Source organism: Rhipicephalus microplus, chromosome 5, assembly GCF_043290135.1.
Source record: "Rhipicephalus microplus isolate Deutch F79 chromosome 5, USDA_Rmic, whole genome shotgun sequence".
Classification (NCBI taxonomy): domain Eukaryota; kingdom Metazoa; phylum Arthropoda; class Arachnida; order Ixodida; family Ixodidae; genus Rhipicephalus; species Rhipicephalus microplus.
In genome coordinates, this window is record NC_134704.1 from 50883844 (window position 1) to 50908957 (window position 25114).

The 25114-nt window shown below is 47.7% G+C and overlaps 1 protein-coding gene across 1 annotated transcript in view; it reads right to left on the minus strand.

Annotated features, from left to right (window-relative positions):
- LOC119173870 (uncharacterized) overlaps positions 1 to 25114 on the minus strand; it is a 396568-nt gene that overhangs the window by 318639 nt on the left and 52815 nt on the right. The window lies entirely within an intron of this gene.

Genomic DNA, 25114 nt, shown 5'->3' on the forward strand with positions numbered 1-25114 from the left:
TGGCGGTTCAAAAATCCTCGAAGTGTTACTTTTGTGCAAAGGAAGTGCTCATTCTTAAATAAAATCACGTTTTAGTGGTCCACATCGGGTTAGCGCACTCCAGGTTACCCGCCTTAAGCAGCAAGTCTCATGTCACTGTTGCCGCGTACAACGTTGCCCGGCTTTACTGTGCGGTCGCCGACACCAGTAACCGCAGAACGAAAGTAGCGGTAGCAACAGCAGCAACAACGACCATTGAACCACTTCCTGCCATGGCCTCCGAGATGGCAGACGTGCTTGGTTCAACTGGGCCACCCCGCTAGATAGCACGACCTGTCCACTTTAACCAGGCGAATATTGAACTTTTGAACCACTCGCACTATTCCCCATAGTAAATTCCGGTGGTTCTTTCCTCAATAAATCTAGCAGGAATGAATAAGCAGCATTTTATTGCGGAAGGTTCCTTATTTAGTGGAGCTAGTTTGACTACTAGGGATTAATTGTAAGCGGTAAGTTTGACGTCATCGGGATCATTTTGCAAATGTCCTACTCGTAAGGCATGTGTTTTCGTGCATTTACATTAATTTTTCTGTAAGTATAGAACACTTCTGTTGATAATATTGTCGTTTTAGACGTTGTCATACACTGAGCTTTCACTCTGACACAAATTGTTACATGACATTAGTGTCCCTTTAATGAAATAATGAATCGAGCGGCCCAGTTGTTATCGTTACTTTTAATACTGGTGTTACGCTAGCCCTCCCGTGATGGTCGACATACCGAAATCACGAAGCAAGTGGATGGAGGAATGGCCACCGCTGAAGCACCTTGGTGCTACATCCACGCGTTATGCGAAGGTTGCGTGTTCGCTCACCACAGACAAACGAGCAATTTAATTTTTTGTTCACTTTTACTTCTTTTCTATTTATCGCATAACTGCTGCACTCAAATCAAGAAGCTACAGATAACATGTCCAACGCTTACCACGGCCGCAACATCTACTGGCTTGATGCGATAATTACTATCATAACTGTTGCTAATACATACCTGCTTCAGAATTCATTTTACCACATGACGTTAGCATCAAACACGAAACAGTGTAGCAATGCGCGTAAACAGGCAACAAACATTTATTGAGAACTCATGTTGAGGCGCAAAGAAAGAACAGAACAATCACAATAGTTTTCTGTTCTACAAAACAATCTACTACCATGAAATAACTTGCTTTTGGGCGAGTCGGTGCCTTAGTTTGGTGGACATCTATACTACGAACATAAAAAGGAGGGAAAAAAGAGACAGACAGGCGCCTAACTATCAACAGTTTATGGCTGGTGCAGGCTGAAAAACAGGTAAACTTCCACCCATGCGCAGTGGCATAAAAGAGTTACCACAGACATGTCAAGACGTGAGCACCTGATTACAGAAGGACAACTCAGATTGATATAGTACGATGGACAGGTCACTGACACAATCCGACCCATTACTCTTAATATAATACACCTCTAGCAGTTCCTTTGCTGTTTGGTTTCTGCTTTCACTAATAATCCTATAGCTTGCTCCCAGTGTCAGGGCCTAAGAGACAATTAGAACAGTGCCGATTCATCTCTTTCTTCCACCGCCAGCCTCCGCTCGCGCTAGAAGACCGCACTGCTCAGCTTGAACCTAATGCACAGGCTCACTAGGAAAAAAAAAACAAAAAAACGCCAGACTCAATTCCTCTTGGTTCGGCAATAAAATTTATTCTCTTCTTCATAGCTTGCTCTTTACTCCCCTCTTTTTCGTGTCCCTATTATAGCACCAATTACGAAAATGTTCAGCGATCTACTACCATGTACTTAACCGAAATATAGTGTTTTAAAAAATGCATTATCCCTCTCAGCTCTCGAGAATAATGCATCATCCGTCTTGATTAGCTCGGTACTCGTCTCTCGAGTCCCTCTAGTGGTGTGCCTTCTTTTACTGCTCGCAGCCCTGTTGCCTCCCCGACGACCGCTTGGGAAACGCAAGCACCCGCATCCGCGTCTCCCGAGTTGGACGAAAAACGAAGGCCGGTATACGTATACAAGGCAAGAGCGTCGATCTGCGGAGTCGCCTCATCAACAAACACTCCGCCTGCACTCTCTCACGTCATGACGCCGCCGGAAACAACAATACCAAACAAGTATACGGAGAATGCTTCGAGACGTGCTCGCATGTACGCGCGTACAACGTGTGTATATAAAAGCAGCGGTCAACCAATCAGGGGCGCCAGGAGATGAACGAGGCCGGACTGGGGGATTCACGCCCACGCGCATCCGCCAAGCCCTCCTGGACGATCGACGACCGTCGGCGTTTCGCAAGGCACGCCGACGAAACAGCAAGTGAAGACCTCTAACACAGAGAGAGAGAGAGGATGATCGCCCCAGAACAAGCCGCCTTCATAAAGCGCAATAGACGCGCGTTTTATGAAGGCGGCTTGTTCTGGGGCGATCATCCTCTCTCTCTCTCTGTGTTAGAGGTCTTCACTTGCTGTTTCGTCGGCGTGCCTTGCGAAACGCCGACGGTCGTCGATATAGACGCGCGCATTCGCTCGCAGGATTTCAAGCCGGACGGTTGTGCCCTCGCGATCTCCGACTTCAGCGTAGCTCCCGCCGACTGGTTCGCCCTCCGCGGTCTCCTGATGCCGTGTAGCTCTCGCATTGTGGCACCCCGCCCTTGGACTGCTTCGACCGGATCCCCACTTTCCTATCTCCTTCTTTTTCCTCTCGTTGGCTGTCTTCTTCTGCTTCTACTTTCCTTCTATCCTTTTTATCCCTCCTTAACCCCACCCCTATAAGGCACTGCGCCGTGTCGCCTGAAGGCAGACAGAAATTAGGTGCCTTTTTCCTCTTCATTGTAACCACTACCACCAATAGACGCGCGTCCGAGGGGCCGCCACGCGCCTCCCCGTACGCCGCCGCTCCGCACGCACGCTTTACGGAGAAATCACGAGGTGCGGACGCCTTTGCCGAAGTCCACAAACAAAGACAAGCTATGCATCTCACTAAAACGGTGCAGAATCGTGCAGACTTGCCACCGGAGTGGCATGAACTGGAGAGACGTTTCGCCGTTGTGCGTATGCGTATTCTTGAACAATCCTCGATTCCGTCGCGCTGCTGGCGCGGTAATATTGCCAAACCCAATCACTCAATCCGCGGAAGTTTTCTCGAACTGTCAATTTGAGATGAATTACACGGAAGGAGTCTGCCACTTCTGATCACATCTGCGGCGCTGCACAGCACGCGTCACATGGATTATAAGAGATGGCAACTTTTACCAACAAATATTAAATCTAATTTATGCATTGGTTTTTGGATGTATAGTGCTCTGCTAGAAAAGCAAGTAAGGTCAGCGATTGAAAATTGGAAAATTAGTTTACATTGATTACTAACTATACCTACTATCTGTACTTCTAATTCTTCTAGTACGTTTCCTCTACATTACCCCCCACACCACCCAGCACACAAACACACACCACAATTCCTGCGGGTGTTGTGGGTAACACGACAATTAATTTAATAAAGAAGCAAACACGCTATACCGACATAGACTGTGCGCCGAGAATCCGAAACAAGTGATACACGAGAGCATATTCTCCGACATTGCGACCAAAGTGAGAACGCGCGCAATGCAGAAACTGCGTGCAGCAACGACGAACCCGCTTGGTGCGCTATTCCGGATGATGCGAGCCGTTCTCGGGCGGCGAGAACGGGGCGGCAGGACTGACGTATACATACTCATCGGGGAATCCCGTCCCATCGATCAAACGGAGGAGGACGGCGGAGCAGCGAAAGGCAACAAGCAACGCTGCTATTAACCCCGATCCCGTCCCCTTTCCCCACTGGGCGCCGGCCGCCTTTAATCACTGCACATATACTAAGAAGTTCAGCAGCGGGCCTCTGGGATATCGTGTGTGCCTCGCGCAACGGCTGCACGCACGCTCGCTGAATGGAGAGAGAATTGCCGCCCGCGCTTGGTAATACGCTCGAGCGTCTATTTGGCCCGGAGAGACGGCGATGCCGACCAGATAAACGCGTACGCAGAAAACGAAAGGACGGGGGATGCCGATCAGCCCCGATGTTAGCATCGCCTCGCGTGCGTGCCGCACCGGCTGATGATGGGAGAAGAGACAGGGACGAATAGAGAGAGAGAAAGAGAGAGAGATGCATGAGAACAGTAAAGTGTGGCGACCGGGAAACCGGAGGCCGCGCCATCACCGCATACTCCGAAGAGAAAACGCATCTTGTCCTCTCTCTCGCTCTCTTTTTTTTCTCTCAATCAGGATAGTGGTGCGTGTGCAACTTGTCACGCAGCTCAACGGGTTGCTTTGTTTTCTTTGTTTTTTTAGTTAATGGGGGTATTGCACCAATAAGCCGTATAGATGCGTATGGTTCTCTACTGGTTCGTGCATCGGGAATTATCGAGGCACTGCGATACGGGGCCATACGTTAACGGTGCACGAAGACGATTTTGCTTCAACTCTTCTTGCGACTTGGTGATCAACCTTTCTTTCTTTCTTTCTTTCTTTCTTTCTTTCTTTCTTTCTTTCTTTCTTTCTTTCTTTCTTTCTTTATTTTCCCATTTTTTTTTCTTTCTTTATAGTACCAGCAGCGGCGCTAACATCATCAATCAGCGTCTGTTGCCTAAAAATAGTCGTGAAACGGTGCCCACGCTGATAAAGTAGTCTGCTGTCAGTGTTAATGAAGTTCCAAGCATTTCCAAGAGGGTGGGTATGGGCAAAGTTGATTATATGACGACAAGAATATCCTGTCAAATTTTGAAGCTCCCAATACACTGACTGTTTGGAGCCATCCAAAGCGGCCCCCGATACTTCAATTTATTACATTTAACTCAAGTTTCTTACTTCTCCTCAAATATTTCAAGCAGGAAGCCCGCGCGCAGGGTCAACGCTAATAACCTCTTCCACTGAACGAAGGGTCGGGCCTTACTTCGCGATATTAAAATGAGACACAGATTTCGCGTAAGCGAATACACCGAAGTAAGCCATCGGTTGCTATAGACAATATTCCGGGAGACATACGGGCGCCGCCATCTTGTGATATTTTCTTGTTTTTGTATCTCGCGACGAGAATTATGCAGGCCACGAAACATCCTATGCACCAAGTCGACCCTTTGCACGCGTATGCGTCTATCCTAACACCGTTCGTTTAGTGTGTTCAACACACACACACAAGGTTAACAGCCCAATACGACGGCACTGAAACCCATTCGTAAAAGTCTACACCTTGCACACGGGAACCATCAAAAAAAGAAAAAAAAAAGGAAGCAGACCCAGAATACCTCGATAGGAAAGGAAAACGAGGCAGGCGACGGGACGGCGAGACAAGAGATAACAGGAGATAGGAGCGGTTCCGGTCCCGAGGCAGCTTGCCGCGTAATACAGGTTCTTCGCGAGGAACTCAAGCAGCCAACCTCCTTTCGGGCCGCGAAGCCAATCGGTTCGCGAAGCGAGGCAAAGAAAAAAAATCACCGGCGATGCCGCCAGAGAGCCGCGGAAAGGATCAGGCGCCGAGGGTCAACCGAGGGTTAAGAGCAGCGTGGCTCGAATACGTTATCGCGCAGGGGAGACACGGAATCACCGCCACACTGCGCCCCGTCGCACACAGAGAAGCAGGGGGTAATAGCTTTCAGATCTATATAGTCGGGTGAAAGAAGGAGTGGCGACGAGAATTCGGCCGCGAAGGCCATTATGTTGAGGCGTCAGGTAAACTAGACGGGTTTGTTAACCCCGAGCACATCTATACCTCTGAAGGAGTCTGCACGCTATACACACTGCGCACTATGGGGATCTGAATAATGCATCCGGGTTCTTTTAAAGACGATAGCCTTTCTTGGGGACCTTTGACGCAAAAATTTTAGTCTGTCTGTCTGTCTGTTTGTCTGTCTGTCTATTTGTCCGTTTGTCCACCCTTAACGGTATACCCTAAACGGCACCAAAGTGACCAAACGTTCCTCCAAACGGCCGACCTGATCCGCAGCGCCCATTAATATTGCTCAAGGTTCAGCGTTCATACTTGTGCTATTGTCAATTAAAAATCAATATTTGCGCATATCTGACGCACGATAACAACACGTCAATAGTATGTATGTGTATTTTTTACTAGAAAAGGCATACATAAGAAATTTTAAGGATCGTAGTCTGTATAACGCTGCGCTGGCCATGCAACGCTTGCACGAAACGGAAAATATTTCCAACACTTTTTCTCTTTTTTTCCGCTGGTGCAGGGTTATAACGCAAGAGCGTTAGGTGCAAAAGTTGTGCTGTTGGCGAAAAAAAAAAGAAACAGAGCCTGCCAAATCAGATCATTCTATATAGGGAGTTTCGCGTTTTCCCGATCTAATGTATATATATATATATATATATATATATATATATATATATATATATATATATATATATATATATATATATATATATATATATATATATATCTTATCGAGAAAAGGCTGCATTTGGGTGCTCCGTATTAAAACGTACCACGTAAGGTTTTTCAACCTCACTTGACTTTGATTTAGGATATAAATAGCATCCGCTCCTTAGCCTTGTCAGCTCCTTAGCCGCTCCTTAGGCTCCTTAGCCTATTTTTTTTTTTTTTTTGGTTCACCGAATGTCGGACAAGTTGTCTCGCGCTAAACAGCGCAACACTATGCGGACCGATGAGGCATACAAATTTAAATAACACGAATCTATAATGACATCAAAAAGCTCACCGTCACATGTATACACAACACGTGCAGAACCAGACGACCAGTGGTTGAAATCGAGCAAATTTTCCGACACAGTAAGCTCACGATTCCGACCCTAAATATGCGGTACGATAAACCGCATACTTCGTACGCTGGAAAACCCAGGCTTTTTTTTTTTTCTTCTGAAATCCACACGAGAGCAGAAAAAGTTTCAACAACAAGCAGAATATTCATTTCCTTTTTTTTTTTTGTTGTGTTTTGTTATTGGAGTCAGCGTGTCCTACAGAGCAAGCTAAATAAAAAAAGGTACATTTCGGTCTTCTAAATAAAAATCAGATTCAGCTATAGCCCGAAACAGCCGGGTACAAGCGAGGGGGGCGAACCACGAAACTCTGGGGGGTCTTCGCATTCTCAACGCCCAAACCGCGGCTCCACCTCCCACTCTGAAAGAATCGCCGCAAAAAGTGGCTCTTCTCCCGGCAGAAATAACACAGGACGAGCATCTGGCCCTCCCTGGAAGTAAACCTGCCAAACAGCAACACGGGCCAGAACGGAATGTCTATAGAACACGGAAACGAAACAAAAACAAGAGCAAATACCCACAATCAGCAGCTTTCACGAGACTTCGAAATTCGGGCAACCGCGCTTCGCATATGCTACCGCAATATGAGCGGGGTATACGTGGGCGGGTGCCCGCCCACTACGCCACTCATATTGATTGTGGGGCGATTTGCAGCTGCGCCCAGCTTGAATTGCATACCGACGCTGCTCACCTTCATCGCACGCCTCTTTTTTTTTTTTTTTCTGAGCAAACTGGCACACGCTAAGATGCATGCAAACTTTTCTTGCGCGTTCTTGTTGGCCCGTATGTTAACTTTGCGTTCACCTTTTTTCTTATTCTTCGCTACATCTCTCCAGTAGTTTTATACAAACAGGAAGTTCCCTGTTTGTGTTCGCGAAGTCATCTTCTTGCAGCCAACCGAGGCTGGGAGTTTCAATCCGTTTCCTTCGACAAGCTCTCGACTCCTCTGCAGAGCAATTTAACTCCCAACACGAAAACGCAGCGAAAGGGTGACTGTCAATTTGTTTATGCTGCCTGTGCGTAACTCACGCGCCCTGATCTGTCTTGGATTGGCTGTAGTAACCTATTTCAGCAGACGGGGCTGTTCTTGTATTCGTCCTCCGCCACGCCTTTGCGATTTCGCAACACTCCCAACGACTCCGACCTTCTCCTCTTCACGTTGATTAAGCTGCATTCACACGACGAACGTGATCACGAACGAATCAATCACGCGACACGGGGCGTGATTCTGATCCCTCCGCCGCCAGCATTCACACGATAGGAGAGAATTCACTCGGCAAGCGAGGATTTCGGCATTGCTCTCCCGACGATCCCAACCGTGATTTGGGCCTCCGTCGTTCCACGATTCGCTCCGCGCCAACCGCAGCGCGGGCGCGGGAATGGCTGACGTAGCGTGACGTAGTACGTAATCCTCGGGCTCAAATAGTGATTTCGTCCGTCATGTGCGTACAGCTTTACAGGCACGGTCGCATCTTGGTTCGATAAAAGCGCGAACAGGCTACTTGCACGTTTAGTTGATCTTCCTGCCTTTCCTTTCTTTCCCTCTTCCTTCCCTGCTACCCGTTTCATACGCAACTTTCCACACAGTCACGCACGCACGCGATTCACTTGTACTTCCTCCGTCAACGCGCACGAACCACGCGCACAGGTACAGGGCGGTTCAAAAAGTCCCAGGCCGCTATCCCATGTATTTCTATGAAAGCGTGGCCTGCGAACTTTTGACCAACAGTCTATAGACACATTACTTCAGCCTGCTCGATGACATAGCGAACTATAGGGTCCGTGAATCCAGCTGACCTGACGTATACACGTAGCAAATTCGCCCGAGTATTTTTGATAACCCGAACCACAAACTCTAAGGGCAGGCTTTCTAAAAAAAAAAGGGGGGGGGGGGGGCACATGCGGCAGAATAGAAAATAGGTCTAGTTAGAATAGTCTGGTTCTCCGTTTTCGTCTTTCAACGCTGCATCAGCAACGCTTAAAAGCACGGGCATACGCAGGCACTTCTAACTTGTAAACACACACAAACACGCAAACATACAAGTATTCCCAAACACACATACGCCCACACAGAATTTCCTTCAGCCCCGCCGCGGTGGTCTAGTGGCTAAGGTACTCGGCTGCTGACCCGCAGGTCGCGGGTTCAAATCCCGGCTGCGGCGGCTGCATTTCCGATGGAGGCGGAAATGTTGTAGGCCCGTGTGCTCAGATTTGGGTGCACGTTAAAGAACCCCAGGTGGTCAAAATTTCCGGAGCCCTCCACTACGGCGTCTCTCATAATCATATGGTGGTTTTGGGACGTTAAACCTCACAAATCAATCAAGAATTTCCTTCAAACACACTTACACGTACAAACACTCGCACATACACGAGAACTTTTTTCTATCAGCAGTTTCTTTTTTACAGCCCTCTCGGCGAGCAACTTCGTACAGTCTGCAGCTACAACCAGTGTACATGGGCGTTCTGAGGCGCTTCCTTACTTGGCTTGCAGCCGGGCGACCGCAGGCCATTCCTCCAACCGCTGCGCCTTTCTTGCTCTTCTTTTTCCAAACTTTTACGTCATTCCCCGCGTACAGTTTCCGTTCTCGAAACTTCACGCTAGCTTCTTCCTTGTTTCCTTTCGGTTTCGTCTAATACGTTTCCACGCACAGTATACCGCTGACTAGGTGGGATGAAAAGGAGGAGGGGATGCAGCACCACCCTCTGCGCCCCCCGCCCCGAACCCTGAGGCGAGAAGCAATCGATGGCTGGCGATCGCATCGACGTGCGCGTCTGCGACTCGTTACACGGCGCCTTCCGGTGTAGTAACGAGTTTTCATTTGTCACGGCAGGACGAACAAATGCTGCCGCTGCACCCTTTTTCATCCTCCTTCTCTTCCCACTTGCTCTCATACGCCTTCCTTTCCCTCTTGAGAACAAGCCACAGCCTCGCAGTTCGAACAGTTTTGCTTCTCTTTCTGGGCAGAAAACGAGAACACACACACAAAAAAAAAGAAAGTAGGAGAGGGGCGTTTTCAGATGAGGACGATCACTTTCGAAGATCAAATCGAACGCTAAACACGAAGAAAGAAAGAAAGAAAGAAAGAAAGAAAGAAAGAAAGAAAGAAAGAAAGAAAGAAAGAAAGAAAGAAGGCCAGGAAGAGGTAATGTTGATGCGGATAACCCTTTCTTGCAGGTGTGAAGGCTACTGTACGTCTTGACTAAGAGAGTGAACAAACAAAAAGAAACAGCCATAAGGAGTAAACGGAATGAAAGCGGGGAGAGGGAAAGAGGGGAAAGAGTCACGGGAAAGGAGAGCACGCAAATGAGACTGCGAACCCGGCAGCCTGGTGCAGATGTAATCAGAAGGAGAAACAGATGCCCGCGGGGAGAAGAACAAGAGACAAATAAAAAAAATTAGAGACTGCGCTATCGGAGGCGGGTGATCCTGAAAAGTGGGAAATCGAGTTGTTTTAGCTGTAGTACGAAACAGAGAGGAGAGAGAGAGAAAGAGAGAGAGAGAGCAGTTCGTTGTAGCAAAAAAAAAAAAAAAGGTTTTCTGTTATTAGAGAGATTGGTACAATCTCGCCTTCTGTGGCCCCTGTGTGAGCGGGAGTGCTTCTGAGAAAAAAAAAGAGATGGAAAAAATAAAGGAAAATTGGTCTGCTCGTTAAATAACCGGCGCCTGCAGTAGAAGTCGCCAACATTTACGTAGCAGCAGCTAAATCGTTCTGAACGTCCACTACGAATTTAGAAAAAACTGATCCTTAAGCTCGGTATGTATATTTCCCCATGCATACGTAGATGGCAAAAAAAAAAAAAAAAACTCTTTGAACAGGGAGTGTCACTGGAGCCTAAGGTTTCACAGGTGAACTTGTCTTCGATCAAGGCAGTCGACGAAGACAAGGTACAATGTGCACGTGTCGGAACGATAGGGCTCCAGCGTTGAAGAGCTATTTCATCTCTTGTACCCTTCGAGCACGAGTTATACGTTTCCTTACGTTGAGAAACAGTACTTCACTAAGGTAGGAGCTTTTTTTTTTTTTTCGTCTCTCAATTTAGTGCATATGCAGTTAGTTCGACACGAAGCAAGTTTGGAAACACAAAGAAAGAAAAACCCTTACTGGTGCTCGCGAACACGTTTGCGAGCGCTGATTGATGACCCGATCGGTAAGCGGCCTACCCACAAAACAGGCACACACGCTGCGGCATTTATTGCGTTTTAAAATGATCCTTTACGGCCGAATTAAGTCGCCGAGTTCTATCACGCGCGGATCCCGATGGGAACCCCTCCACCCGTTTTATTATCTCCCGTTTGAATCTTACGGAAGTACGAATGACGGACTCCCCTCGATTTTCCCTTCGACCAATCATATCGAGAGAGTTCACAGAGCATAGATTAACGACTACAGATAGAAGTAAAAAGTACCTCTCATTGGACATGCCACTATAGTGAAGCGTGATGGGGCGGTTGCCCCATTATCCGTCACTAGTGGCACGACCAATAAGAGACACTGCGTTGTCTCTCTTCGAAGCACTTCCGGCTGAGCGCTTCCGGTTTTTCGAACATTCATAAAAAGTCTTCGAAAAACAAATCGGTGCTTCTGGCTAAAGTTGAGCGTTACATTGGATACAGCCCGCCCCTCATGTAAAACCCCTTCATTGGGGCGGGGCCTTTGAGGTATTGTAAATAATTAAATAAATAAATAGATATATATGCAGCACCATTGCACGCTACTATTCTGAGCGCCTCTGTTATTAAAATCGAAAAATTAGCAATAGGTTATCAACGAGAAGGTCCCTTTGTTTCGTTGGTGATACATCTAGCTGACAGTGAGAGCAAAACAATTTTTTTCACCAGAAAAGCTTAGGATTCCTGTGCACGCTGATCTTCAATTTTTCTGGGCAGTAAAAAAAATTCCCTGCTTTGAAAAATATTTTATCAAGCACATCCACTCATTTCCTCACACAGTAACAGACGAGGTTCCTTTGCAATGCGATTTCACGCGACACAAAATCACTAACCACCACGCCGTGGTGTCACAAGGAAGATGTTGGTGTTCCGCTCGAGACAACAAAAAGCACGCGCCGAACTTTCCACATTCGTGCCCAGCCTACAGTGTTTACTCCACTAATCTGGAAAACCTTTCACTAATTAGAGCTCGTTAGCAGCCCAAACTATTCTGAACAAAGTAGCTCAATGCTATTTTCTATTATTTTTCTTACTCATGTGTTTTTGTAGCTATCCAGTTCCTTGCTTCAACGATCGGCCGTAAAGCAATTTAACATCCAACGACTAATTGAAGGCGAGAAACAAAGCGCGCGCGGGTATTGTAGATTGCATCCAAGGAGTTTCACGAAAAAAGCAGAGAGGTGAAGAAAGAAAGAAAGAGAGAAAGAAAGAAAGAAAGAAAGAAAGAAAGACTCGCCCCCCCCCCCCCAAAAAAAAAGAAAAGAGAAACACAGCAGTATTTTCTAAGCTACCAAAGGATTCGCTCTGCGGGTGCAAAATGTGGTGCTTAACGTAGCAATCTGTTTGAAATCTCGAGCGTTCCAGGCAGCTCAAGATAAGCCTACACGTTACCTCCAATGAAGACAAGCGTTACTCCTTGCGGCCCGATTTTACAATAAATCGATCGTGAACCACGCCATCAGTCGACGCCGACGACTAATCTTAACGTTTCCCCTACTATTTTAGATCAATTAAACCAATTACGTAATTAAGCACTTTTTTTTTTCTTTTAGAGCGACTGGCGTTGCTAATGGAGAGCCTGTCTCTTGCGTCACGTTCTGGCAATCGTGTGATTCTGATAAAGAGCGCGAACTTCGTAAGGGTGAAAAATACGCCGCGACAAATTGAAGACATGCATAGAGTGCTGCATTTTAAAACTCGTTCGTTGCGTTTGGTGACACCGGCAAAGCGACTTTTGCGTATCTGGGGTGCCATGATTAATGCGACACTTCACATTGTGCGACGACCACAGCGGATGACACCCATTACGATTTCTTTTTTTCGTTTTTGACTATATACGGAGTACAGCGTGACTAAACGCTACGCTTCCCTCTCCCTTATATCGCATGCACGTGCCCTAACTGCGTGCTCCTGATATTTCTTGCTTTTTGTTTTTCGTTGGCAAACGACATTCCAGCGCGACCAGTTTCGAAAGCACGTACAACCTTCATCGGGCTGAATTCGCAACGTTTATCTGGCCGAATGAAAACAAAAAAAAATGTTCTGACACGCTAAAACAGTTAGAAAGGAATGCAAAAAGCTCAAACCAATCCTGCCGGAGGTGATAACGATGATGAATAAACCTACAGCTAATGGTAAATACGAGGTAAAGATGATAGCCTTGCCGATTCGGGTCTCCGTTTGTAAGCCCCACTGATGGCTAACGATGTGTCCAGCATCAAAATTATTTCGGAAATATTAGCTAGCGGACGTTTTACACAAAAATGATTTCCGGTTGCACGGGGTACTGGGGCAACCTCCTGATTCCATTCGCTTAGACTTAGTGACAGGGTGTACTGTAGACAACGCTTTGTAGGATAGAAGAGGTAGGCGTTAAGTAAAGGCACAAGAATGTGAACAGCCATATAGCTGTAGCCCATTTCATTAGACTTTCTTAGCAGTGCGGCTGGTATTGTGGTATTGGTATTGGCTTAGAGTGTGGCATGGTATTGACAAAACGTGAAACACGTGCTGACGCGCACGCACAACACACTGGCACGCACAAAACTGCACCCAGCGCGGGCCATGAAGCGTCTCTTTGCACTCATTCTGCGGGGATCGTATAACTGTGCAGCCATGCCTGTAAGCAAAATAATATTCAACATGGAAGCTCCACAGGCTTGCATGCATCTTTATTCAGTACTGCGTGCAATGGCTACACGATAGAAGATGATCTTCCTTCGAACCGTCGTCGTTTTCTTTGTTAATCTCGTTCTCCACACAAAGTTTTGCGAACGATAATCTGTTCTATAACTATAATACATCACAGAATATCTCGACAAAAAATCGCGACCATTACGTGAAGCTCTCAGAGTCGCAATTGTTTCTTTCCATTTTCCGGTCGTTTATTTCTTTCCTTGCGACCCATAAACGACTCTCGAGAACTGGTCCACTATAGTGACAACCCCCGCTGCGCTTCGTCGAGCGATTATACAACCAACAACGGGGTATTATGACCCGACACAGAAGCCGAAAGTCTGCGAGTCGTACGAAGTCGGCCTGGCATATATGTATACATCCGGCGTGTCGACAAGTGGCCCGGGGTTGGGCGGGTCGCCAGTGGGAAAGCACCACGCGAAGGAAGAAGACTCAGCCATAGCGCACGACAGCCGAACCATGGCGAACAACGCCAACCGCACAGTCAGAGAGTCGCCGCGCACTCCGCCTCATACGCACGCGAGCATCGGCCGTCGCAAGCTCAGAGGAGTACTCGGCTTCGCTTCGCAGCACCAGGCGGTTTGAAGACCACCCCCATTACGCCTGCTACCTGTGCAACCATCGCGCGTAGAGAAGTGAAGAAAAACAGAGAGCTTTGGACAACCATCAAACTTGCCTGAGCGGCCCCTGGCGGTGGTGGTACACATCGGCGCGTCTGGAACAGACGTGCACACGGTAACGCTATGTAGTGTTTGCACGCTGCATGAGAAATGCCAATCTCTTGGTGTTTGTGCACCAAGGGCTCTATTATTCGAGTTCTGCAGTAGCGTTTTCAGCAAATTGGGAACTTGAATACACGTCTTACATTTTTTTTTTCTTTTGCGCTACCCTCTGTCGCGTTGATAAAGATGTGGGGGTGGTGGAGGGTTGCTTTGACGGGTGATCCGAGACAAACGGGCTCGCCAGAACAAGAGCATCTAAGATCTAAAGGCATGCGGAGACCATACAATAAACAGTGCCTATACCAGAGCGTTTCGCGATCTTTGAGCCAAGAAAAACACGTATGCACCACGGCACCGGGAGAAAGACGGATCGCTTGACGGAAAGTCTGACGTGCTATATACCCCAGCAAACGAGAAAGTTGAAGAAAGAAGTATATATATAAAGTGCGTGACAAGCACAAAACGTACGCGAGACACGCTAAAACACAACGAACTAAGTATACTTGCTTTCAAGGCGCGTAAACCAACAAAAAGTGATGCCGACCAGAGTGTTTCGGTATTGTTCACTGCATTCGTTGCACGGCATAGCAGTAAACCTTCACAGTCAGCCTCGTTAATAAATAGGGGGCCTCAATAATGAGGAGCATCATTATTGGTATCTCAATCTACCACCCTACTAAACTTCATTAGGATACTTCTTAGATCTCCATGCCTTAATTCTCCCTTTTGTTGCTTGCTTCCTTCCTTCCTTCTAAGAATTTTTTTTCCTTCAGTGCTTCCCGAGCGTAAACGTTTTGTGTAGAACGGCAGCCATAGAATCCGCCCCTATTACGCGCACTATCAACAATTTATACGTCCCCTGTGACATCGTCACTTACTATATGTTATTATACTAAAGGACTAGATGACTGGCAAGGGCATAGTTCGTAATTTAGTTCAGGCGCCAACGAGTTGCGTTAGTACTGTCGCACATGCCTGTCGTCCAAGGCGTAATCTACTTTTTCTTTTTGTTTGTAGTAGCGGTGTAATGTAAGAACTACTCCACGAAATGCAAACACTGCCAAACGCCTGTTTTTAGATATGAGCTGACATTTGCGTCCTTCGCGAAAAACAAAAAAATGGCAGCATATCCACGGAGTGAATGATGGAGAGTGGGGCGAAGCATTCGTCCGTCCATGCGTCCGTCTGTGTGACCGTCCATGCGTCTGTTTGTGCGCCCGTCCCTGCGTTTTTTCATGCATCCGCCCCTGCGTCCGTTCATGCGTCCATCCATGCATCTGTTTGTGTGTCCGTTCGTTCATCTATTCAACACTCCAAGTCCCACCATCTCGCATCTTTTTATCATATATTCTCCATATAGAAGCACCGCCATCCAGCGGACATTCCAAGGACTAAACGAGAGGTGGCACACGCACACTTTCTTACGGTCTGCGCTTTGGGTCCACTTCCCACCTTTAACCACCTCGAGTTCATGGTATATTCTAGTTCACTGTATTCATGGCACTGCGACCAAACGCTCGCTAAACCTTTCGAAAACCAAGGAGGTTACGCCCAGCGAGTATAACGTAGCAACCTTTCCCTGTCAGATAGGGCTCAATTTACATGCCAATGGCTGCTAATGAGAAATGAGAGACAGGAGAATTGGGCTTTTACTTTCTTACGGCTTGCGCTTCGTATCTACTTCTCATTTTTAACCACCTTGAGTTCATTCATGGTATATACAAGTTCATTGTATTCATGGCACTGCGGCTCAACGCTCGCTAAACCTTTCTAAAGCTAAGGAGGTTACACCCAGCGAGTATAATGTAGCATCCCTTTCTTGTCCGATAGTGCTCAATGTACATGCCAATGGCTGCTAATGGGGATCGCAGCGTGCGCGTTGACTAAAAGCCGAATGCTCATGTCTCTCATTCCCCATTAGCAGCCATTGGCATGTACATTGAGCACTATTTTTTATTGTTAAACAACGCACAGAAGAAATCTCTCACTGGCACCACCTTGGAGGTCAAGTGTTATACCTATTTCGGGTATGTGCCACTGGTGGTTACATACGAGGGACGCCCAAGCCACGCCATAAGGAGCTTCGCCCCTAAAACGATTCGTAACACAACACCACCCCCCTTCCCCTTCCTCCATCAAGATCGTGTGCGATGTTCATCATGCCAGGGGTAGAGAAGAACGAATCCTCAGAGAGCGTCCATGGTGCACATTTACAAGACGCCTGCCACTCCGTACATAGCGACAGACATATACCTTCAAACCCCCACCGGGCGGCGTATAAGCGAAAGACCTGGAATAGCCACAAAACGCAATCGACCCGAAAAACCGAGACCTGTGCGACTGAGAGGCGACGTCGATGCGAGCCTACCGCTACGGAGGCGACTATACCACCACTGTACCATCATCTTCCGTCTCCCCACTCCTCCCCACCACCCACCACCACATCCGGAGCCTAGACGAGGAATCACGCGGTGCGTCTTTATACCGGTCACGTGGTATCACGATCCGCGGGCGTGACAAACGCGCGCGCTTCTGTCCCGGTGGTCTCCGTCCTGTGTTTACTTGAGACCCCCTCTTGCACTTCTTCTTCGTGTTCTTTGATTCCTCTTCTTTCCTTTCGATTGTGCAGAGAGGCCGCGCCACCGTGCCATTGCGGAGAGAAGCGGAGCGAGAAGAAAGGAAGCCGTGGACGACTGAGGTGCACCGCAGAAAAGGAAGAGGAAAATAAGAAAAAGAGAGGCACTCCGTAGAGTTCCGCCGAAAATGATGCGTGTGGGGTCAGCCTAATGGCCGTCGCCGCTCATGGAACCGGCCCAGCGGAGCGGAGGGAAACGGCGGGTTGAAGACTCAATTTCGGTCATCCAACGACGTCACGCACGAAAAAAGTACGAGCCCTCAAGCAAAAAGGAAGGAGTCTTATTGCACACCCTGTGACGCATCGCCCGCTTCCCCTCCTTTTCTTCCTAATGGCTTGTTCTTCTTTCTCATACAATCTACCACACGTTCTCCTTTTTTTTTTATTCCGATCAGAGATCGAGCCACGCATACCTTCCTGTAAAAATAAAGTTTCCTTGCTCGCCTCCTTGTTCTTCCAAGAGAAGTTTTCTGTTGGGCCATATACGTCCACGCTTTGACTTCTTGAGTTTCAAAGAGCCCACTTAGGTATACGGTATACTTCGTTTTTAGACCTTTTCAAATTCAACCTGAAAGCAGTCACGCAAAATAATCGTATTCCATATAAAATTTTAATACATGTGGAGACGAACGGAAGTTGTTCTAAAGATTTAATGATGTCAGGTTTGTATTGATTGGCTGACTGACGGATTGAATGATTGATTGAAATTGACATCAGCTTATTGTACACACCATTGAATCGTCAAAAACGACTACGAAAGCACCCGCAAGGTGTCCGTTGAGCGTGTGGCAGCTTGGGCTAGTTGGTATGGCATGACGATAGTTATAGCGCGAGAACAAAACGTCGACACAGAGACAAGAAGGACACGAGCACTGCAAGCTCACATATCAACCTATGTTGTAGATTCAACGCGCGAGCTGATGACGGCATCTTACAAGTTACCAGTGTGTTTGGCAAACAAAGAGTGGTTAATTTACTGCAAGGAATTTGAGTAGGCCCCTACTTACTTTGTCGGCCTAGGGGGAAGCAGTCCAGGGGCTGTATTTTCTGACCGTCACTTTCGCCCTAAGTGTCGCTTCGCGTGACGCATAAGTTCTCGCGTGTCGAATGAAAGAAAGAAATAGCCCGCCTTACCTCAACTATTGCTCATCAGTGCGCACCAGGGACGGAGCCAGCGGTAGGGGGGGGGGGGGGGGGTTAAGTTTTCTTCCCCCCAGAAATTTCCACCTGCCCCCCTTGCCTCCCCCCTGAGCCAGCTTAGTCAAAACACCACTCATATGTTCCCAGCCTCCCTGCTCCCTCCCCCCCTGAAGGAACTCTCTTGTCGTTAATGCCCCTCCCCCCTGAAGCAGAACAATCTTGGCGCCGCCCCTGGTACGCACTGATTGATGATTGATATTTGGGTTTAACGTCCCAAAACCACCATATGATTATGAGAGACGCCGTGGTGGAGGGCTCCGGAAATTTTGACCACCTGGGGTTCTTTAACGTGCACCCAAATCTGAGCACACGGGCCCACAACATTTCCGCCTCCATTTCCGCCTCCAACATTTCCGCCTCCAGCCGCCGCAGCCGGGATTCGAACCCGCGCCCTGCGGGTCAGCAGCCGAGTACCTTAGCCACTAGACCACCACGGCGGGGCCTGGTACGCACTGAAGGCCACATTAGGAAAATGTCAGTTGTATCTCGCTCTCAAACCCAGAATACGGCCTCTGACTTTATCACCGATACTCAAAGAAAAGACGAGTATTTAACACTCGCATAAGCGTCCAACTCTGTCACGAAAAATGACTCGACTAACAGTTACTTCCGTAAATCTTCGGGTCAAAACTGGTTTAAACTGCAGCCCGTAGCTTTTTCACCTTTCCCAGGTAATGCGCACCTGAGCGTACACGCCACGCCGGGTCGTCACACTTCGCTTTGTTTTCGATCGACACTTCCAAGCACGCACGCAGGCATCCTTTCTTCTTCCCGGGTGTTTCGTCGCTATACGCGTCGTTGCGCATCGGAGTCGACCCGACGTACCGGAAATCTCGATTCGATGACAAAAAAAAGAAAGAAAAAAAACCTTTGTTGGCACGAAAGAAACAACTGAATAAAGCGAAGGTGTGATTTCGCGCGTCTTTCCTTTCATCGTCATTGCGAGCTCTATACGCTTTTCAGCGTTTCCTTATTTATGCGTTTGTTTGTAGTTTCCAAAGAATATCCGCGTCGTCATCGTCGTTTCGAGCATTTATGTCAACACCACGCGCACCGTACGTCGCACCTATAGCGTACGAGGTCCATTGGCGCGCAATCTCTGTTGATTGCTTCATTTATCCCGTTTTTTCGTTTGCCCCTTTTCCGCATCGTCGTATTCATTCGGATTGCGCTAACTCGATGCGTCTTGCAGGCGGGGCGCGAGGCTTTTATATATACTTCCTCGCGAACAAACTTCGCGCCGGCTCGTCCTTTTGTGAAGAGGCAAAGAAAAAAAAAAGAGGGGGTTAATGGCGTTTCGTGCGGGACGCGTCGCGCTGACGAAATCAACAGTGGAATCGCGCGAATCAGCGTCGCCCGAGGGCAAACAAACACTTTAGAAAAAAATATAAACAACTTGATGAAAGGTGAGGATATTAAAGCAAGAGAAAGAAAACGATAACAAAGATTACTTCAGCCTTGCTGGCGAGTCAGCGAGGCGCTGACAATCGTAAGGGCTTCCTTTTGTTTGCCAGCAGGACTCTGTACTGTCCAGAAATGCGACAGACAGACAGACACAGACAGACAGGCAATAAACTTTCTTAACGTTCTCTTTTTTAAGTTTCTTTTTTTTTCGTTGTTGTTTAGAGAGATAATGGGGGTCATTAGACGTACGGCATGCAAGACTCTGGATTGGCACTGACTAGCCTTGACCTGTCTAGCTTAGTGACAGCCAAGCTAATAATATCATTGGAGAACCTCAAGTCAATTAAAAAAGTAGCCAGAGAAATGCAGATACATTAGGGAACGCGTCAGCGCTTGCCTTGCACCGTTCATTACTCAGAGCACTATCTCTCTATTCATCTCGCCTGCTGCCGAGCGTTCGGGATATAGCGTTAAAACGAAACAGGCAAGGCGAGACCGAGCAAGAAGCCATTTTACAGAAAGCTCACTGGGACTGCATATAGCGTTTACACGTACCCTTTTCGCAAATGCGTCGTATTCACAGTGCTACATGCAGTATAGTGCGGCAAGCAAAATCAGCCGCATCATGAACGCTTGCAAAACAGCCACTGAACGAGCCGCACGGCGTTGTGAAACAAGCTTACAACGATTATCTCTCTCTCTTTCGCTCAATCGCTCACTCACACACACACACACACACACACACACACACACACACACGCACACACACACACGACACACACACACACACACACCGAAGCGCCACCGTGGTGCCTTGTCTTTATAAGGCAGGCACAGTTAACCTATTTCGCAATGCCATCAACATTAACCAACTTACACGTATATTACAGCGCTATAATTGACGCAGCCAGAACGCCAACGGTTAAAGAGAGAAAGAGAGCGGTAAATGGAAGAGAGGACAGAAAGTTTTGTAGCCACCCGCTTGCACATGCCTGTTCATGACAGCGGCTAACTTGTTTCACTTGTAATATGAGCACGCTCTGGAGGTTTGAGTCTGAACGTTGATGTCCTGGTTGCTACCATAAAATGCTCTCGGCTCGCATTGTCGGCGACATTTAAGTAAACTTGAGCTAAAAGCCAAAGCTGTCACCCGCGCTACAGTGTCTATAGCAAAATACTGTACCCGGGCTCTCAAATTGGAACAGCCGGGCATCGTGCCAAGGGAAAAAAAAAAACGAAATCATCCTGGCAATCAGTCAGCAACGAAAGGGAGGAAAGGCAGGTCCATCGTAGAATATTTGATCAGTGCAACGGGCTAGAAACGACAGAGAAGGGACACAGCGCTGTCCTTTTTTTATCCCGTTGCGCTGTCGAATATTATACGACGAACATACACCAACTTACCCAACTCGCCATTCTGCTTCAGCAAATGCAGCGACGTTAACCAGTCTGGTTTAACCGTTATGCTACCCTTCGCGAGGGATATAGATGGCGGAGATTGAAAGGATAGTGAAGAAAGAGACGAAAGGGGGAGCGGCAGTCTTGTGCGGTATACATAGGGCGCCATTTAGTGTTTACAGCCACTCGTGCAAGTCTCTTACTATAGCCCTTGTAGGACCATGTGAGCTAGTTATACTACCCATAATGCTTCCGAATCATTCTTACTGTTCATGATATATTACTGAAATCACAGCTCTATACTATAGTTCAACAGTCAACTCCAGGGGCGGCACGTTCAGAAAGCAGCAGTGCAGGGCACTATTCAATGCATTGTAATGTAATCTCTTGACAAATAGAGAGGATAATCTGCACTCTTTTCGAAGCCAGCGGGTCGTGAGTATCGCGGTGAGGACCTCGCGTCGCTTCCTTCGAGAAATGGCCCCACGCTGCATGACCACGCGGACAGTATATACAAGCCAAGCTGGCGGACTGGTCTGCAAGTGTTGCGGCCCCCTCCATGGGCCTCAATCAAGCTCCCGTCCAACTTGGTTCCCCCCGCCTTTCCACTCTCCTTTCTGAACAATATATTTTATTCCTCCTCCTCCAGCGCGGATTGTGTTTGGCTGAGACGAGGCTTACAAAGCGGTTCAGTTAAGAACAGGTTCATTCTTAGTCAGGATTGCGTCGCTTAGCCGCCGCACATCAAGATTGTGGCTCTTATATCATCTCCAACCTTGCCGGTAGACATGTGTGACTTAGATTTTTCTCTCGATTGTATGGACAATGGAGGCACAATCCTGCCGTCGCCGTCATGTTCTGCATAAAGCTTGAATAGTTAACATCGCCTTGAGCATCTATGTTCTATGTGCGAGCGAAATCTTGCAAGTGTCTTGCGGCTTCGTGCCACAAGCGGGTGGTTTTCTATCATCCATTTCTGAAATCCTGAAGGCTACAGACAGATGCGGCTCGAGCAGAGACGAAATGCGCCAGCAGGATTTCTCGGGCGAAGGAGCTCGAAAAGGAAACAGTGGGGAAAGAGGCTGCGTCTCTCGGACCGAAACTATAACTTTAATCTAAAGGGCGCGATTGCGCGCTAGCTCGACAGGCAACCGGCTTCTACGATTGCACGTGCTGCGCTCTCGCCACTTCGCATACACGCATCATGGAAACCGCTTCACTCCCTGCAATGTCCGTTTTATCTTACGTCGGCGTTTCGATAAGAGTTACGCTAGATCGGATCCCAATGAGTTTAGCCTCACGTAGTACAACATTCCAATTTGTTGCTATATACCGCATTCAGTGCAGCCCCTGATACGAAACTGGTGCTCTTTTTTTTTTCGTCCAACGGCATTTTGACGGTCTCCGCTAGCTCCGTATGTCTGCGCCACCCTTATTTGTAAGACAAAACCCGAATGCATTCGATAATTGTTTATTCGCCTGTCCTCGCAAGCTTTCATCAAACGCCTACAAAGGTACAGACTCTGGCGATCGGAAGATTTGGTTTCTGCAGCAGAGAGGAACTAAACTACCAGTTGCGTCCGGTTTCATGCGTTTCCCTCTCATAGAAGCGTATACACGCCGAAAAGGCAGGACAAACAAAGCAAAAAGAAAGGTAGACAGCAGAAGAGACGCAACGTGAGAGCACGTCTGGAAGATGTCGCCATGGAGATGCCATTTTGCATTGACATCTAAGCGAACCTCTTTTGTGAGTATAGAATCGGGCGCGTCAAGTTGGCGCGCCCCGAACTGCATGAGAACACACGCTCGAATGCGCTCGAGTGCGACGCCTTCAGAGTTTCACTCAACGGCGAATTCCACCGACTGCCTTCGGGGGCAAGAAAGTGTTACATGGAGAATGTCTACTGTATAGGAACGAGTGCGGAAATGGAGCACACCTTATAAAAGCAGGCAGCCGGAAACAGTTCAATCTTCCGGAAGCCGAAACGCAGGCGCGAGCCGATCATGCATATAGCTCTCGTTACACTTCTAGTATACACTCTAGTGTACCGTCTCAGGGTTGGAGCGCGTGGAGCGCGCTCCGTAATCACGCACAGGAAGTCGCCTTTTAACTGTTAAGTTTACAAGAACGCACTCCACCGGCTAGAGCACGCTTGAGTACCTTAACTAAACGCGACCATTGAAGTACGACAGATACGACGCTGACGTTGCTTACAGAGAACTATTGAAGCTTTTGACCTCAAACGCGGTTAAGTATAAGGACGGTTTCAAGATTGAAACCGTTGTGCCCCCCAAAAAAACTTCCAGTCACCTCATTCACCAGCTCGTAACGTCGAAACTGAAATGACATTTTTACGTTTTCTTCAAGGGTAAGGAAATTCTCTTATTAGTTTTTCACATAAAAACTCCCAAGCATTTCCCCGAGGGTGAACATGGTTAAGTGTGAATGCACGGGGTTATGCTATGAGGGGTATTTATTAATTCGCACTATTATATTTATTAATCACACTATGGTGCCTTTATGGTGTAATGGTTCCTGGGAATCGCAATTTGATCACACGGGGGAGTTTACGTTAACTCACTGGCGAATGCCAACGGATTTTAACTTTACTCCCCCTCATAGCATCACCCCGTGCATTCGCACTTAACCATGTTCACCCTCGGGGAAATGCTTGGGAGTTTTTTATGAGCGATTCTCACGGAGGAGCGAGCGAAGGGGGAGGGGGGACGCGCGCAGCGGCGTTAAAGATATAAGGCGCGTTACTGACACCGATATCAGCGTCGCGTCCGTGGCTTATTCGGTAGAGCGTCGCGCTGCGGCTCGCCAAGTCCTCTTTCTTTTAAAGATAGAGAGAAGACTGCGGACGCCGCCGACGGCGGTGGATGGTTTGGGGTCGCTTATAAAGTGTATTCCCACTTAAAGAGAACGTGCGTAATATTCAAGGCAATTTCGTGTATAGTTTTATGTAGCTCAGAAGAACATTTATTTGAATATATTTCACCAAATAAGGGAAGAGAAGTGTAGAAAATATGGGATCATTCTCTACCGCTCTTCTTGCCCGCCGATGCTATTCAGGCACATCGGTGGATGAAACCAGATGTCATCGAGGGACTGTAACTGCAAACGTGCCACCGGGGCGCAAGTGAGTCGCGCGCGGAGTGTCGCATGTGGGCCAAGCCAAGCCAAGCTGAGCCGCACGCAATGTGCCTCTTGGGCAACGTCAAGCCGCCAAGACGCGACCGCATTACCAAATCGCGCGCCGTGAATTTCGCCGGATTAAGTGAAAAAAAAAAGATAGAACAGATAAGCGTGGGGGGGAAAACGCTAACGCAGCCGTTTCCCAAACCCCCACCTGCGTTCACGACTTGTGTCGGCTGTTGAGCCTGAAAATGGGTCGCACGCGACGCAGAGGCACGCGTCGTCCACGTGTGTTTCCCAAGTTTTCGTGCAAGTAGACTGCGCAAGTGAATTCACACGTTCACACTTTCGAAACCTTTCGTGTCCTTCTTGTCTCTGTGTCGTCGTTTTGTTCTCGCGCTATAACTATCGTCATGCCTAACCGCGAGGTGGCGCGAGAACATAACTCAGGCCGTCTTTGTTGTTGCTTGTTTCTTTATTTATTTGCAAATTAATTAGATAACACACGTAGACTGAAAATATATTAACCACAGGGCATCGCTAAACATTTGTATACATGTAGGTAAACGTCCCGCGCTATACCTATAGCACAATTCTCGATAACATATTATTCGTAACTCTTGTCAACTATGTTGTTATAAGACACTCTCTTAACAGTAACATCAGCATTCCTGCAATGTACAGCTAGACCAAATAAATGAGAGCTGTACGCACGAGTAGTTTATCGAATACCGCGTCCGCAACATATATGCATGCGTATTCAGCCCTTATTTTTTGTCGTGCCTGGCTAACGTCCCTGCATTTCTTCTTCATCTCTCTCTCTCTCTCTCTCTCTCTCTCTCTCTCTCTCTCTCTCTCTCTCTCTCTCTCTCTCTCTCTCTCTCTCTCTCGAAATAGGCCCGTATACACAAGGCGGAAACAATCGTTTACGTGTATCATGCTTTATTATTATTATTATTAT